The 17,318-nt window shown below is 38.5% G+C and overlaps 1 protein-coding gene across 2 annotated transcripts in view; it reads right to left on the bottom strand.

The window, feature by feature from the left end:
* Nucleotides 1–16,783, bottom strand: part of LOC139697881 (uncharacterized) — a 252,970-nt gene extending 236,187 nt beyond the window's left edge. For both annotated transcript variants that reach the window (XM_071596742.1, XM_071596743.1), the window contains exon 1: nt 16,664–16,783. The gene's annotated coding sequence lies outside the window, so the exon portion shown is untranslated. The remainder of the gene's footprint in view (nt 1–16,663) is intronic.
* Between the last annotated feature and the right edge of the window lie 535 nt (nt 16,784–17,318).

Genomic DNA, 17,318 nt, shown 5'->3' with positions numbered 1-17,318 from the left:
TCCATCTGGTTTCAAGTTGTGAGGAAATCCAAAGAGCAATGGTTTGTTTTAAAGAAGCTTTTGTCCATAATTTTTCGTGGGACAATGAATTAAAGTGGTTTTCCGTTGACTTCCTCAATAGGGTTTCAACGTGACACCACGCCCTCCACATGTCCACAACCTTTGGAGCCTTTTCATGAAGGAGTGAGATTATGACAGCAACATTAAGTAAGGACGTGAGGAAAATATTGTTAAAAACTTTAAATTTTAGTACTTTTGTACGGCGTGGAAACTGGGTCGGTAAGACAAGATGGCGGTTTAGTGTCGAGGATTTTGAGATTTAGGAGCGGAGATTGATGTAAAAAGGAAGGAAAGAGAGACAAATTAAGAAATAATAAGCATGGAAATGTTTGTATATCGGTAATGCTTTTGACTATCCCCTCATCGCAATAAATTAAAGTAATCGATCTTTTAACAGTGGAGTAAGTTTTTAATTTTTTTCCCTCGGTGGAAGAAGCAATTGTTTATCATTTTTTCCCATCTGAATCATAATCCCGAGGTGCAGCAAATAAAATCGCAATATTAACGGCTATCGAGGAATATATTTCCATTTGTCAATGAATACAATATATAATTTAGTCCATAATATAATAATGAGGGCAAAGGGTACAAAACGAAGAGGTTAAAAATATAAAGTATTATACGGCAAAAAGAGCATTAATTTAGTATTGCGAAACAAACCCCCTCTGGACATTCTGAGCAAGATTTGTGTCTTTTGAAGAAATTTGAGAGTTGGATGTGGTAGAGAGGGAGAACAAGAAAGGGAGAGGCACTACTTATAAAGGCTATCTATTGAATAAAATACGCCACATTAAACTTGCGAGGGGGAAAAACGATTTTGGAGCTCTTGGCTAAGTTTTTCGGCTTTCTCTCTTCGGCACCTCCCACTTCTGGTAACCACGGCCTCCGTTTTAACATATTGCATCCTTTACCACCACTTATGTCACGTTTCTCCCTCACCAATACATTTGGTGCCTTATTTTTACCAAGTGAGGTGGTGAGAACGGATGGTTGCCAAGGACATGACAATATTCGCATAAAGTTGAGGCTTTCAATAAGGTGGTGTTGGTAAATATAGGAAAATATATGGGATATCTGGGGTGAAAAAATATTAATAAAAAACTAAATTTTAAACGGAAGTTGACTTTGGCAGCTTAACGAATTGTGATTTATCGACACAAAAAAAGAGTCCTTCATGAGACTGCGAAGACAGCAAAAGCTGCTCTGGATATCCTAGTGTGACGTCAATGGGAGGCGGGCAGTATGTTAAGAGCATAAGCTTCCGAGGGATGATGTCTGTATTTATTTGAAGCCGGATGAATGACGGCGAAAACAAACGAAGAACAGATAACCACAGGTGAAGAGATAATGAGCGAAATACAAAGTCGACGGAAAAGTGGAAATATTGAGGCGTTGGGCCGTGTTATTCCACCAGGCCGACCTGAGAAAACCAAGAAAAGGGGCACTTATTATGTCTAAGACACAAATGGATGACGTTATTACTTCGCTTAAAAGAAAAATTCAACGACTACTTCGATTTAAACCCTAAAAATCCCACAGATGTATTAGTCTATACCATCGTTCTCAAGAAATCATGTGAACAGCCCCTCCTTCCCTAAAAAACGAATGGGCGGCATTCCTATCTTGGCTTGAAAGGAAAATTCAACAACTTCCAAAGCTCACAAATCCCTCCGGACCGGAGATTTCCAGCGAGAGTTCTCAAAGATCTCGCCCCCGACGCTACTCGAATTTAGATTAAGAAAATCAATTTCAGGAGGTATAATTTCCCAAGACTATAGTATGGCTGACGCCACTCCTAACTCACGGGGGGAAATACATAGACTCCATAGACCCACTGTACCGTAACACCGTTAAGCACTTAATTTTTAGTAACTTTATGACGTTCCTCCAAAATCATGACTTTTGGCCAAGTAACAAGCGCGGATTTACGATGCAGAGAAAAAAAAGGTTGTTTTGCATCAACTATGCTACACAGTTTATGTACAGCGTTAAATCAGGAAAGAGGAATACGGGGAAGTAATCGTAATTTGAAAGAAGCTTTCGATAAAGCGCCCACACGCCAAATTGGTATTTAAGCTAGAAGGGAGAGGCATAAATGAAAAGATAATAAACTGAATGCATGGCTTTCTCCCCAGTTGCAAAAAAGGAGATTTAATAGAAAGCCCGAGATTCAATTACATACATCGTAATTCTGGTGTCTCTTCGGGAAACCTGAAAGCATGCATGATTCAATTCGTAAGCAAAAAGCAACATTAGACTCTCAAACGAAAAACAAGAAAGGATAACAAGAAGAAAAGGAAAAATAACGGATAATTTTTTGTCATGACTAACTCGCTACACTTTTAAGCAATTTAAACAACACTCACAGACATCAAGAGTAAAATTACGATTAAATCCAGTCATATATTTTATTGTAAAATTGTTTTACTCAGAATAAGGCCGCAGCAATGTCATACTATAGCAATGGTCTATAGTTGATCACTTCATTACCATGTATTTTAACTAACATTTTAACAATTGATATCCGTAAATTTAGGTCAACGATTTCAAAAGCTTCGACTTTCGAGATGGGCAAAATTTTAAAAAATATATTTTACTGTCTAAAAAGAACTGTCCAAAAATCCATTCCGTTAATCGATAATGAACTGATTCGCCGCATTTTATGAAAGAATGCATCCCTGTACAAACCGGCAGTGATGATGGGTCTACACAGATTTTTTTAAAGCATTGCTTAAATATAACTCGAACTTGAGGGCTGAGTACCTTGAATAATAATTCTGAACCACATCTAAATCGCAACCACAGGGTACACAGCACTGAAAGCACTAACTTTTAACTGTAAGATAATTCAAAGAAAAGCCTATTTATGCACACGACAATTTTCCCTAGCATCTAGTAAAAGTTAAATAGGAAGAGAAAAATTATGTAAATAGTCAATGGAAAACTTAATCTCACTCAAAGAATCTCAAAACGGTGGATCTGAGAAGACTGACTGTTAAATATAGGACATCTATGAAAAATTTGAGGAAATCAAATCACTCCTCTATAACCCGATGATTTACAAGTTCAATCGGAATAACGAGAGATTGACCCAAAAATGGGAACTATTTCATGAGGTCATACCCCGATTTGATGCAGAGGTTGTGTGAGGTTTTCCATCAATTTACGAACGAAAACTGATGGGAAGTTACGTCTTGGCGAACGGCCTAAGTGGATTACAATCTATGAAGCAATCCACCATGTAATCTGTTTAGGAAGGAGAACTCCTCCGTATTCTACTGGGCATTTTTTCAGCAAGGGGATGATGAATGGAGGACGTTTCCGTTGGGAGAGGAGAGGGGGCTCATCGACAGCTTGGAATGTTGGTCACGGATAACGGTGTGTGAAAAAAATCACCATTGTGGAATCAGTTTCCAAATGTTCCACTGACTGCCACTGAGGCGTGAAGCTACGACAATCATGGAGTGGCGGTTATTACTTGTTATTCTACAACCATTTCTGGACGAGTGCCAGAGACGCCTGGTCCGTCTAGGCTTGTTGACCACTTTACCATCACCACAGGTATCCTACCTGATAAAGGTAGGCTTAATACGATCCCATACTACTCTTTACTCATACGTATCACAAGGAGCTACTCTTTTTGACTTGTTTCCCTATTCTACCCAGCTTACTCCATACACTCTCTTCTATCACGGCATTCATTATTCCACTACTTTTCAATATTTTCTCCATCTATTTTTTTCTACCATTTTCGAATTTCCCCCGCAACTTCTTCCCTCTACCTACCATATTAAAAACTTCAGCGTTTGTCTTCCTCTTCCACCAATTTATTTTCTCACCTTTTTGCTAACCCAAATCTACAAGCTCTCTTGCCTTAAAGATTAGGCTTCACATTCATCATGCGCCACTCTCCATATTCAAGTCCTCATTACTTTTTTCTTCGCTCCCTTGGACTTACTTAAAAGAATTAAATTCTACATCATGATTAATAAAATGACTACTTATTCCGGGAATAAGAATTTTTTGTGACGCTAGACGCTGGTAGAAAGGCATGTTACCTCCGTGCTTTCAGAATTGACATTAAATGTTAATGTTCTATTAGATATATAAAACAATCAATTAGGTATACGCCATAGAGAAGGAAATCGGAACTGCGGATTCGGTGTGGTTCAAAAACGCAGGATTTCTCGCTTAACCACAGTAATCGTCCTTAAGGTTTGTTTGACAAGTAAGAGAATAGTTCCCACCGTGTTAATCACTATATATTGTGAAAGTCGTACTTAGGTGTGGTGAGAGCCGGGCAGTCCCGTTCCCTTTGTCACCAGTGGAAAGATCTGGCACCCGAAAAATTACTCAAATTGATTGAAGCTTCAAAGTCACTATGAATTAAAACTGAGCCCACGATCTCGACGTGATGACGCTTTCAGGAGAGAGAGAGAGTGAAACTGTAGTTATAACAACGAGCGAAACGTCAATTCCGATAGAAGCACAAATCCAGTGTTTTTGCATATGGTCACATTTAAGATAAATATTAAAATAGTAGGGAATGATCTACAATATGTGAAGAAGTACATTTATTTGGGCAGTATTTTAGGGAAAAGAAAGCATAGTAATAGGGAATAAAGAGAAGAATTGCGTCAGCGGAAGATTCATTGAAGAAACTACACAAGAAGAAAATGGATGGCAGATATACTAGATAGTGATATAAAGAAAATATTAATTAACACTTTAATAGAGAGCGTAACACTTTATTGATGTGAAGCCTGACCGACCCTTGTGTGAAAATATGAGGGATGGTTCAGGCCGAAACTTTGCGGAATTCCATTAAAATGACAGAGGAAGAATAAAATAACTTTGCGTTTCCACAGAATATAATTTTTATTGCCGACTAGTTTCGCTAGGCTGTAGCATTATCTGGAGTAGTGATGCAAGAGAAGTTGCACGCATTTTGGACAGAGAGCTAGACAATCGGTGATTTTTTTAAATATGGTGTACGAGCAAAGGGTTAATTGAGTAAATCCGAATAATACCGAAAAAGTGGTGGAGGAAGTAGTGAAAAGTAGTAGGATATTGAAGGACATGATTGAAGGGAGAGTGATGGGTGGGTGAATATAAGCAGGAATTACGAAGATATGTTGAGAGACATTCGTACTAATGCGTAGCAATTCATAGGTCAGACAAGAGGAGCTTCTAGTGATACGGAAAAGATATCAGTCCTAGAGACAGTCAAAAATCACATTTAATAGATTGATGCATGGTACCCGGCCAGCCACCGCTAGAGTGAGTGGCGGGGGGTGAACAAATGACATCTTAAATTTATCTGTTCTACGCTTCATCTCTCTCATTTCATTTACCTATATGACTCTCTTACCGTAATAAGATGGGGCTAATAATACATTTTCAATATCATCGCTAAAGAGATGATATCCTTCCAATTCATGCAAAACATGTAATCTGTAATTTAATATCCGATCCGTGAGTAATTCCCAACCTAACTCCTCTAATATTCTAGATACGCCACTCAGTTTACAATGACGACATTTTCCAAATCTAACTCTTCGCTGGACTAAATCTAATTCAGCAATCAATCCAGGTAGCATACCTTGATTGAATGTGCACATAATGTGAAAATGTAGAGGTCATTTCCCCGCGTAATTCGTTTGGTAAACAGACTGCCACAAGAGCCCTCCCAAAGGCCAGGAGCAAAAAATTCTCAGCACTATAAGCGGTAAGAGAGACGTAGTCCAGACGCTCCATTCATCATCTGTGGTCCCTACTCAGCATTTTATCGGTCATTCGAATTCATCACGCAGCGCCCTCTCACGCGCACGGAAACGAACGTCATTGTCGGGGCTTTGGGAATATCAACGTCAAACGATGTTTCCAGCTGAGAGATTTACATTACGTTTTAAGCGGAGTATCGAAGATTCACCAGGAGAATGCTTCCCGCAACGATAGCTCCCAATGTGGACGCCACCGACGTAAAATGCAATTTCCGATAAACGTTTAGCCTGGGTTTGTATTGACAGCCACATGGAGAGCACCGCGGCGGCCACCGATAATATTTGCTCAGCTCTCAGAGCTAAAGTCACAAATCGTTTAACAGTGCCGAAATTTATGCGAGGCGTAAAAAAGTACGCCACGTGCCTTCAATAAATATTTACGAGGCGGTGAAAACTTGGGGGCCACCAGCAGTCGCTGCCTGGAGAGTTGCGCCACCGCAAACCTCCGCGAACGTCCAAACCAGAGCGATTGAGATGGGGAGGCGAGGCGAAAACTTAACAGTTAACGGAGATGGATTTTGTTTCCACCGACGCGGATGGGGCAATCGAAAAGCCATCGAGGATGCGCAGTTTCCAAAGGGCATGCGGAAATAAAGGCATCACGAAAGCAGCGTGAAGGACGGAAAGAATGATGTTTTTGCGCAATGAGACACCGCACCAATTTCAAGGACGAACAGCGAGTGCATCGCATGCAGGAAAATCGATAGGGAAAATTGGAATGTTAGGAAAGGATTAGAGAAAAAACTTGGAGAGAAGTTTTGAATGGCTTGGGAGCTTGGTCGTTAATAGGCGTACAATGTAGGCTATTGTGATTCGGGTGGTGGAGTGAAGGATGGTAAAAGAAAAGAAACTAAAGGAAAACAAAGGAAGAATTACTAGGCATGTTGGGGAGAAAAGAGGGTAGCAGGGAGAAATTAAAATGGGGCAGAAAATAGATGCCGAGCATTTTGATAGGCGAGGAATGTTGAAGACTGAGATAAAGAGGAGAACGTTAGGCGAACACGGAAGGGGTAAGAATAGGATAGGCATGTTGGACGGAGTGAAGGGAGGAAGAAATTATATAGAATTTAAGAAGGGTTTATGTTAGTGTTGGATGCCAGGTTGCGTCTCATTAGGCGAGGCTTCGAAATTGTGTCCATCCTAAGCCGACCTTAAAAAGTTGGCTACCATAAAAAAATCCAATCCTAAAATACACCTTCGTGCGAAAAAAATTGCGCCAATAACATTTAAATAGTTCACTCAAATACAATTCGTGACACAATAACGATATTACTCCGCAGACAAAGCCACCCACCAGTGATAGGAGAAGTAAATAAGTGGGTATAAAAAATAATATTCAGGCAAGGAAGACAGTCTAACAAAATAAAAACCACCAGTAAAAATACTATATCAGAATATGTACTCGCATACAGTTGCAGCGTGTTATTTGAAGGCATTGGGATACTTGTATTAAAAGCAGCAGAGAAGAGACTATTAGAAACGGCGGAATATGATAGAACACAGGAATACAGGCTACTATGGATGGAACTAATCCTTAATGGGAACCTCCAGCGAAGAGTTTAGGGACATAATTATAAGAACATGCTGCAAAGGAGAAAAGATAAAGTAATTGGGCCTACTTTAAGGCATAATTACCTCCTTTATACAATAATACGAGATGACTTCAAGTTCTATGCTACTCCATTTATTTTATCGGGATGGATAATGAGATGCCGTAGAGCTTGATATACTGAGGGACTTTTTATGGATAAAAGACATAGGTGGCTCCACCGCACACAGTTCGCATGCCTGCCGTTAGTTTGAGGACAGTTTTCAATTCTTAAAATAGCGTCGTGTAGTTCACAAGATCAGTATGTCGTCCATTTTCTTCACTTGCACTGTTTCCCGCCCATCGAAATCCAACGTTGATTGAGTAAGATGCACGGTGGTAGTGTTAGGGTGTGGAACACGTGCGTTCGTTGGTACGGACCAGCCGGTATTTCCAGTGGGCAAAGGGACACCTTAAGAAGCGTTTTCGTCGGCCATGGACTAATAGCGTCTGCGCTGTGAAACATGTGGTCACCTACAAAGAAATATTGTTGAATAGTAACGAAGGTTTAAAAATTTTGTTGTAACTGGTGTACAGAAAAAAAATTAGGAGACCGTTGAACATGAAGGCATCTAGTGTAATAGAGAATGAACGAAAATGCTAGGGACGAAATAAGGAGGGGAGACAATGAGATCAACTGTCGAAAGAAACTGAGAAAAATAAAGCAGCTAGCTTAGAAAAGGGCGAATATCTACAGCCAACCACGTTCCCCGTGAAAGTTGCAGATGATGTAGTGTATAAAACCATAGAACAAAGCGCAACAATGCCCAGTGCGTCAACGATATATAACTTACATAGTTACTTTTATTGATCAATAGATACAGACTTGAACAGATTCCATTTACGAATAGTTAACGCCAACATGTCACTCAACAGTTATTCCATACTAATATATATAATTACATAAGGAAAACAGTTACCTCATGCAATTATAAGATAACCATTGTAGTAGAACACTATGTAAACAGAAGATACGTAAAAGGTTTAAATGAAGTTTCATAATTCTATCCAAATCAAAGAACAAAAGCGTATCAGCCACTTTCGAAACGCCCGTATATTAGAAGGGAAGTCCAGGCATGATGATTAAACGGCTGTCCGCAAGAGTACGTTGAGGTAACTACCTCAACAGTACTCGAAATCGTGAAACTACACGAGTAAGTAACGGTTCAGAGAGTAAAGTTTTCTTTTGGAGCTAATGTCCTCTCAATAAGGTGCGTTTGAGGAATCTTTGTGAAATTGAACAAATGCTTAGACTGGTTAAGTTTCGACATTTACTTTCCAAAAAATACCCTGTCGTCGTTTCCGTGAAAATCTTACTTGTTTGGGAGTCAATACATTTGTTACATATCATCCGTGATATCTTGCTTAAACAATCCATTCCGCGATATGATTACTCTTTGTTGATTTCTATATTGTTTCGCGACTTTTCAGGAAAGAGCGCTAGCATTACTTGGGGCGTGGTGTCCATAGCGGGCTTCCAGTTCAGCGTGTTCGCTGCTGCTGCGGTGGCCGTTTGCCACTATTTACGGAAGATGCACTCCTGCCTGGCGGAAGACAGGGTAAGTCGAGGGGAGATCAATCACTGAAAGTGAACCCGGCAAAATAAAATGCATAACGTCACCTGTCCAAGGAAAGTCTTCATGAGTCAAAGTCAACCAAGGGAAAAGGCCCTTCATGATTTCGTCGACGTAACACGGAAGTGCCGAATAATAAATTGGACAGCGACAAACAATATAGAAACACATAAAAAGATCACTCAAGTTATTTCTTGATCATTTCGACGGAATTCTGCTCCGTCTTCATCGGAAGATAGAGAAGTAATGCTGTAAAGTAATGATTACTTCTCTATCTTCCGATGAAGACGGAGCAGAATTCCGTCGAAATGATCAAGAAATAACTTGAGTGATCTTTTTATGTGTTTCTATATTGTTTGTTGCTGTCCAAATCATTATATATATACATATATAGTATGTTTTACATATATATATATATATATATATATAAATAATGGGCTGACACAATATAACACAAATAGAATAGAATAGCAACATTTAAAAGGACACTCACACGGTAAATTCTTCGAGCTTTCGGCCCCCTCAGAGGCCTTCTTCATATATATATATATATATATATATATATATATATATATATATATATATATATATAGTATATATATAGAAAGACTTGGCAGATTGACTGACAGTGGAAGTCGGGACTTGCGATTTCAGCAGCGGTTAGTCTCTTGGTATATTTTAACCTACTGTAACGATATATAAATTTCAATAAAATAATTAGAGAAACATGGACAGGAACAAGCAAGCTGGACTGCAAAAAGGGATTACGCGAGACACTTGGGACACTGACCCTTGCTATTCGTCTGGACTGTAATATCGAAGGTGTTATACTCCATTTTAATTTGGGTATAAATAAATCCACGGAAGTTACGTTGATGTCAGATTTCAGCGTCAAGTAGGAGTGCCAAATCCGTTAATGCGAGTCTGGATATAGTTGCGGGCTCCTGTGGTAAAGAATCTAAATGGAGATAAAGGGCAATTCACTATTCCTGCAAATTTCAACATCATAAAAAATCGAATAATGTCTGGCAGTTTTCACATTGTGGGACTTGTCCAGCAAGCTGTATCAAAATATACCCGAAAAATTCAACCAAACATTATTATTTTTTTCATAATAATTTCGTAGTTTCTAATGATTGATTTCGATAGTTTCTAAAATTTTTAATGGCACGCGGAAAAAAGGATGGGGGTCCATGAACCATTTTGACCCATTTGGAGTAGAAATCCTCATCTCAGTCATATATTATTATTATCATTATTAGGTAATCTACCGGTTAAGGTAGGTTTTTGGATGAACACAGCTACTAAATATATATTTTGTGACTCCTAGGAAAACAAAACATCCTAATCTACATCAGGTCCCTCTTCATCTCTGAGTCCTCCCTTCATCCCGTCCAAAATCCCTATCCTGTTCCTGCCCTTTCCTTGTTTGTCTAACATTCTCCCCTCTATTACAATCTTCAACATCCCACTGCCGATTAATACGCCCTTCATCCATTTTTTCTGCCTCCATAAGTTTCTCCCAACAAACCCCTCTCTTCGCCCACCATACGAAGTACTTCCTCATTTGTTTTCCTCTCGGTCCATTTCACCTTCTCCATTCTTCTCCACACCCACATTTCAAAAGCCTCCAGTCTACGTCTATCCTCCTGCTTCATTGAACACGTTTCCGCACCGTACATAGCTACGCTCCATATCAAAGTTTTGACGAGTCTTTTCTTAATATCCCTACTCAACGTCCCTCTCATTAACTCCCTCCTCCTTGTGAAAGCCTCTTTGCTAGCGCAATTCTTCTCCTTACTACTTTGACCGTGTTGGTCCAAAACACTTCCGAGATACGTAAACTATTCTACCTGTTCTAGTTTTTGCCCTCCTATTTTAATGTTTAGCTTAGCCTTTTTCTTTCTAGAAAATCGCATAACCTTTGTTTTATTAATATTGATTTCTTTGATTTCTTACTAATATATAAATCTGAAAATAATTTGTTTGTTTGTTTTTTTGAGAAAATATCAAGCCAAGGCGATTAGGAGTAAGAGCTTCTAACTTTTTAGATTAATAGGGTAAAAATACACAAAGTAAAACGAGCTGGATACAATTTGGATATAATTATACTCGACATCTTTGTGATGGAAAAAATCGATTGCTTTAAATATGTTATGTCGCACAGAGATGACAGCACATGTTTCACTCCGAATTAAGATTGCAATTTATTCACTTCAATGAGGGGCGACAATTAAACTCGCGTTCATTCTTTAGCTAATATACAATTTACAAAAGTATATTACGATTTATACCGACAGCTGAACAGACGTAAACATCTGCTGCAAAATCCGATGATCTCTGATTATTTCTTTATAAGTTATCTTTAAAATTTCTACCTTTTTTCGATAAAATGTTGCTGCGAAATTCGATGCTCACGAATTATATCTTTAAGATTTAGCTTTTAAAGTGCATCAGTTCGTGTTTTCGAATTCAGAGTTCATTATACCTGGCATTATCGAATCGCATTTATCCTGAGCAACAGCAAAGTCGCGTGCCTACAGACGACACCGTGATGAAGAATCTGCCCACGCACATAAGGTCTATAATACGAGTTAAATGTTACAGCTGTACGAATAATTTGGTCCAACGAAGCCGGGCATAGCGACTAGTTTACGAATACTCGTACATGCTGTTTATGAGTGCCGGCATTTGAGCTGGGAAACTCCCGTCATTGATAAAAATCACAGAACCTTTGGGGTGAAAGTAGCAAGCATCGTGTTTGTCCTGCTGGCTCAAACACCTTCCGCGGCATTAGTCCCCAGGGCTGCTATCGATAGGTTTACAGAAGACGGCGGAGGTCAAGTGACCGGGAAACCTTTTCAATGATTTCTTGACATTTCACCATGACACCTGCTTTTCGAGTCGCGAAATATGAAGTTTGATTGGAGAGAACTAATTCACCTCCCATTAGATGCATGTGAATGTCAGTCTATGGAAAACCGAAGAGTATCCTCCTCGATGGGGTATTTCATTGATGCACGAAATTTACCTTCCCTTTGAAACATGCAAGAGTTTTTTTAATCGTCTCCGAGTGTATCTGAATAAGTCGGTGGCATCGATGAATTATTTGAAACACACGGAACATTTCGGCTCGTAGTGTGACACGACTAGCTTGCTCCGGGGGTTGGACGACCAGAATTCCCCCTTTCAAAGATCTTGTTTTGGTGTATCATAGGAAGATTTTGGGATGTTCACTATTGCGCTTATAGATACCCCCCCCCACCATATTAAATATAACCTACGAACAATTATAATAACACTGTATTCACTCAAATTATAACTCACGAAAGCAGTAATGTGTATTTTCACCAACGAATTTCGAAATTTGCTCTAAGGTTCCGAGTGCATATATGAATGAATGTTAACCTTACTGCCTTGCCATTGTTACTAATGGATTGGCTACGTCTGGCCACCCTACTCGCAGTAAAGTTAAGATTTATTCCTTTAGCACATAACACAGAAAAGAATTGCTATGTCCAAAATACCATAAAGGGGCATTTTTCCCCTTTTAAAATTGTCTAAAAAGTGTAAACACTTGTCAATTCAATTGAGTGAAAGGCGTACGTCAGGCCACACCGACCTAGAAGGTTTTTCTCAATCCTGTCGCCTAAATTAAAATCCTTAATCGGTTGAAAAGGTCTGCCCACACGTGTTTTGCTGGCGAGTTGCACACAACCACTTAGTCCCAGACAATTCACTGCGACGTATTTTCTGATAGCGAAGAAAACTAAATTTAAACACTGTAATCCATGCTTCATTTGGACGATCCTTAATTAAGGTCACCATAGATATTAACTCCCATCAAAGTCCTAGCTTACTGCCAAATGGCTGCATTTCTCTCATCACCCTCAATCATTTCCAGTTCCTGAAACTGATCGCAGACTTGGTCGTTGAGGCAAGACAATGCGCGTAGATTACAGGTTTTTCATGGCAAGGGGGGGGGGCGCGATCGACTGGTCGAGTCTCAGGAAAGGCAGGGTTTAGTAGGGTATTTCCAATTGGCCAATTAATAGCAAAATAGCTCCATGAATGTATTCCTACAGGATAAAACCTAGGGAAATATTACCATGTCCTGTCGTCAGCTCTAGAAACGCTCGCATTGTGGAATTTAATTTTTTTACTGCTTCCATGAACTGGGCACAAAAAGAATTAACACTCATTTGATTCGTTTATCTATTACCGTCGCATAATATTCCATACCAGTATTTAATCAGCAGAATTTGTATCAATAATTAAAATAAATAGAATTACTTATATTTAACGATTTCCTCTTTTTTACCGATTAATACCAGTCTTAGTGGTTTTGATAATTGTCCTCAAGCACGTTTTAACTCTCTGAGAGCTGACGACTAAAGGAAATCCAATATGCATTTCACCACACTTGATAATTCTCTCGCATGTGAACGGTTATTAACCGTAGCCCACGAAAGGCTGAGCATAATTTAAAGTTCAGCTTAAAACACATCGAACTAATTTATTTAGTTTTTCTCCGCGCTGTATTGCTTAAACTGAACTCTCCCGACGGGGATAGTAAATAGATGTCAACTATAAATACGTGAAAGAAAAACGGTATATCCGTAAAAATCAAGCAAAAAGGTGACTTACAGGGCAGCTACATGAGTTTATTATTGTTAATTTGATTAGGAAAATGAATATTTTCAAGTCCACACGCCGCTTGCATCCTAATTCCAGAGTTTACATCTTATTTGCTTTGATAATTTCAGAAAATTTATAACTATTTTCCCTTCATGAAAAGTGTTAAAAAAATAAGATATGCTTTCCTTCGGCAGATGCGAATTTTTAGTGTCATTTTTTTATGGCGCGGCTTTCGAATTTTTAGAAATACAGAGGAAAACGATATATTGCGAAAACTTTGTAGACAAAGCGATCTCCGCATCTGGAAAAGAAAGGAAAATATTCTTGCACACTCTGGTAATGCGTTGCATGCCTGTCTGCGGAATTTCAACTTTCTATGCTTTTGGTATTTCCTCGGCTGGACAGTGAGTATCATCAATCTTACCAGTACAAAGAATCCGAAGAACATTACGGGAGATATCCAGAGCAATGAAATATCACACTAGGAAGTGACAATATTTAAAGGGGAAGCTGAATACTGTGACAAGGTAGGGGAAGAACAATTCCATCGAATTTTGCAATTTATGGATGGCAACTTGATTCAATTAAAATTTATTATCAAACTCACCATTGCATTGAACGAAAGAGAGGATGGAATCACCGCTGTATCGGTACCGATCGCCAATTCGTAAGGAAGTTCATGATATTAAATAAATCATTGTTATTGCGAATACTTATGTATCGTGGCATTTAATAAAGGTTACTAAGTGAGTGCAATAGAAATTGATTTAGGTAAGAAGGTAAATGAAACGCGAATCTTGATGGAGCGTACGAACTACGTATGCGAATCGGAGTACAAAGCGGGCGCAGAAGGCCGGGACACCTAATGAATGCCGATTATTTGTTCCATATTTAATCTTACGTATAACTGAAGCGTGTGACTGACCGCTGACTGCGTAACCCAGATTCGAGCTTGGATTGCTAACCATCAAGTTACCACGATGGTGCATTGGAGTTTTCAAATGGCGAAATGTATCATCAGTAAATTATTTAATTTTTCATTAAGTTGACTTGATTTTTCTTGGTAAAAAAACCCTCGATATTTTCTACTTTTTAGCCACTGTGGGATGCACCTCTACAACTAAACTAGGACATTTTAATATTAGTAAAGCAAAGGATGAAGTCATAATGTATGTCCTGATTAAGTTAAGTATCAATGATATCAAGTAATGCCTACAATCAATCTTGCTTAGGATCTACAAAACGATGAAATGCAAGCCGACGACACCGATGGTTCTGAATGTGCCCGATCTGTTTTCGCCGAAAAGAAACATATTCCGCACTTCGCGACGCTTTGCAGTTTCTCACAAATGGAAAAGGAATTACTTTAAGTGGCCTTCAAATTAATTCAAATAATTAATTTTTATATGGGGGCATTGACGCGGTTACTGGTTCTTGTATTTCTCTCGGTCAGATTCCTTAGGTATCAGAATGAAGCGTGTTGAATTTATTATCCCCTGTATCCAATGGAAAAAGATATGACGGTCCATGCTGCCTCCTTAAGCTTACTACAAGTTTTTTCAAGAACGTGTCGAAAATAAGGCCAATGCTTTTCTTTCTGAAAGGGATTTTTTCATACTTAAACATTCATAATTTTACTACAACTGCGACTTTGCGATGTATCTGTAGATGCATATATAAGACATTGATTTAGACAGTATAAATGCGACGTAATATTTAAAATTATTGGGAATATGTTTTTCTTTCCCCTCTGACGATAAAAACCACTAAAAAACATAGCAGCGTAAAGCTGTTGTAAGTGTGATGCCTGTGAAAGGTATGATACGTGGATACCTGCAAATTTTCTCAGTATGACAGAACATCATACATATTAAATTAATTTGATATTGAGATTAACATTTTCATCACATATAGTTCATATAAATGCAGGCAAATTTGATTCACATAAAAAGAACAATTCTTAAGATTTTAAAATTTATATGATTGCCTACAAATACCTCCCATGGTGTTTTCCGCTTAATTATAAAAAATTAAAGCTTGATTTCCGTCCAGATTTTGTTCTCAAATAGTCACATACATTGAAATGTAATACAAGCTTGTTTTACCATTTAAGTTACCTAGGTAATACGAAGTTTACTTCCTTGATCCTAATGTTCTCTTCTTTTCTCACAGGAAAGGACCGCACAAGAGATCAATCCTCTCATGGAAGTGACACCGATTCACTGACAAAGGGGGAAATCGCAATCCGCCGAGCGGAAGACCACCATAGGTTGAAGGGCTACCTACTACGGAAATGTGAAGATCAGAACATCATCTCGAGATTGATATGATGTCACTTCATATCGTTTTGTGTTCAATGTGAATCATGTGGCCCTCCACGCCATCTAACGAACGCTTAAGATGGTGACCGTTTAACATGGTTCTATCAGTTGATGTCAACGTCGTGTGGCGCTACTGCTAACAAACTGCACAGACAGTAGTGCTAAAAATAAAAATATGAAGAAATATCAAAGGATAATCAAATTATTTGTGACTGGATATATCCAAGCATTATGGTGATTTACGTGGTGCTTTTTAATAAGTAAAGTTTTCAATATCAAGCTGAAGCAAACGAGTGCTAGATGCATAATTACAATTTGTGATGAATTTAAACACAGCTTGAAGCAACAAGAGAATGTACGCGCGTTATCCCACCGATCCTCCCAAGAACACATATATTTTTTTGTATAGAGTAATGGTTTTAGCAGATTTAAACTTCTTATGGGTTAAATGCCTTACTGATGAAGAGAACTGTGCAAGCGTACGGCCGTGGCATGAGTGAAGTCTGGTACTAACAAGATATTGATTATTTAACATGCGTGAGAGAAAAAAATTATGATGTTTCATTGAAGGCCATGAATCGTTCCGTTCGCGAGACGAGGTTACGAAGCAAACTATTTCACCGCCGTAAATCTGTGACCATGGCAGACTTGGGAGGCAGAGAAGTATGTATTATTGAATATTATTTTTTAGAGTCGTACCTTTAGATAATCGCCATCCTATCTGCTGCTCACGACAAACTGCATGATCGCAGGTTGATCCCATAAATAACACTAAATATCCTCGAAAAGGTGATCGATAACTTTTTGGGGACCTCCGTAAATAGGGGTCTTCACAGGATTCAAATAGGCACCTCAATGTTTATCGTTGTTCATTCGTTGTTTTGTGGAGTGGTCGTTGCTAACCAACAAAGATAAGGCGACGAGTAAATGTTGGGTATTCTTACATCGATTTAATAATGTATGTGTTAAACATATTCTGTTAAAAATAATTAAATTATTAATTTCGCAAGGGAATACCACGGAACCGATCACGTCAGACGAAGTGTGAAAATGTTATCGATAAGGTTTTTTTCTTATAACTTTGGATGTTCGATTGTGAATATACGATTTACAGTCAATACCTTTACAGGTTTTTGTGTATGGGTTGGAGTTAAGAAAAATAGACTTAAGTAAAACGTCATGTCGAAGTACATGATTCCTTAAAATGCCTTATATGCAGAGCTAATAGAAAATATAATATTTTGCTAAATGTACAAAATAAGTTATTAATGGACAATTGTATGCTTCCAAAGATTTTAATAAAAGTATTGACATTAAGCCTATTTGTGAAATCTTTCCCATTCCATTTATTTTC

This window comes from Hetaerina americana, unplaced genomic scaffold (assembly GCF_022747635.1).
Source record: "Hetaerina americana unplaced genomic scaffold, ioHetAmer1.1.p SCAF_8, whole genome shotgun sequence".
Classification (NCBI taxonomy): Eukaryota; Metazoa; Arthropoda; class Insecta; order Odonata; family Calopterygidae; genus Hetaerina; species Hetaerina americana.
This window is presented reverse-complemented; position numbering and strand designations above follow the sequence as displayed.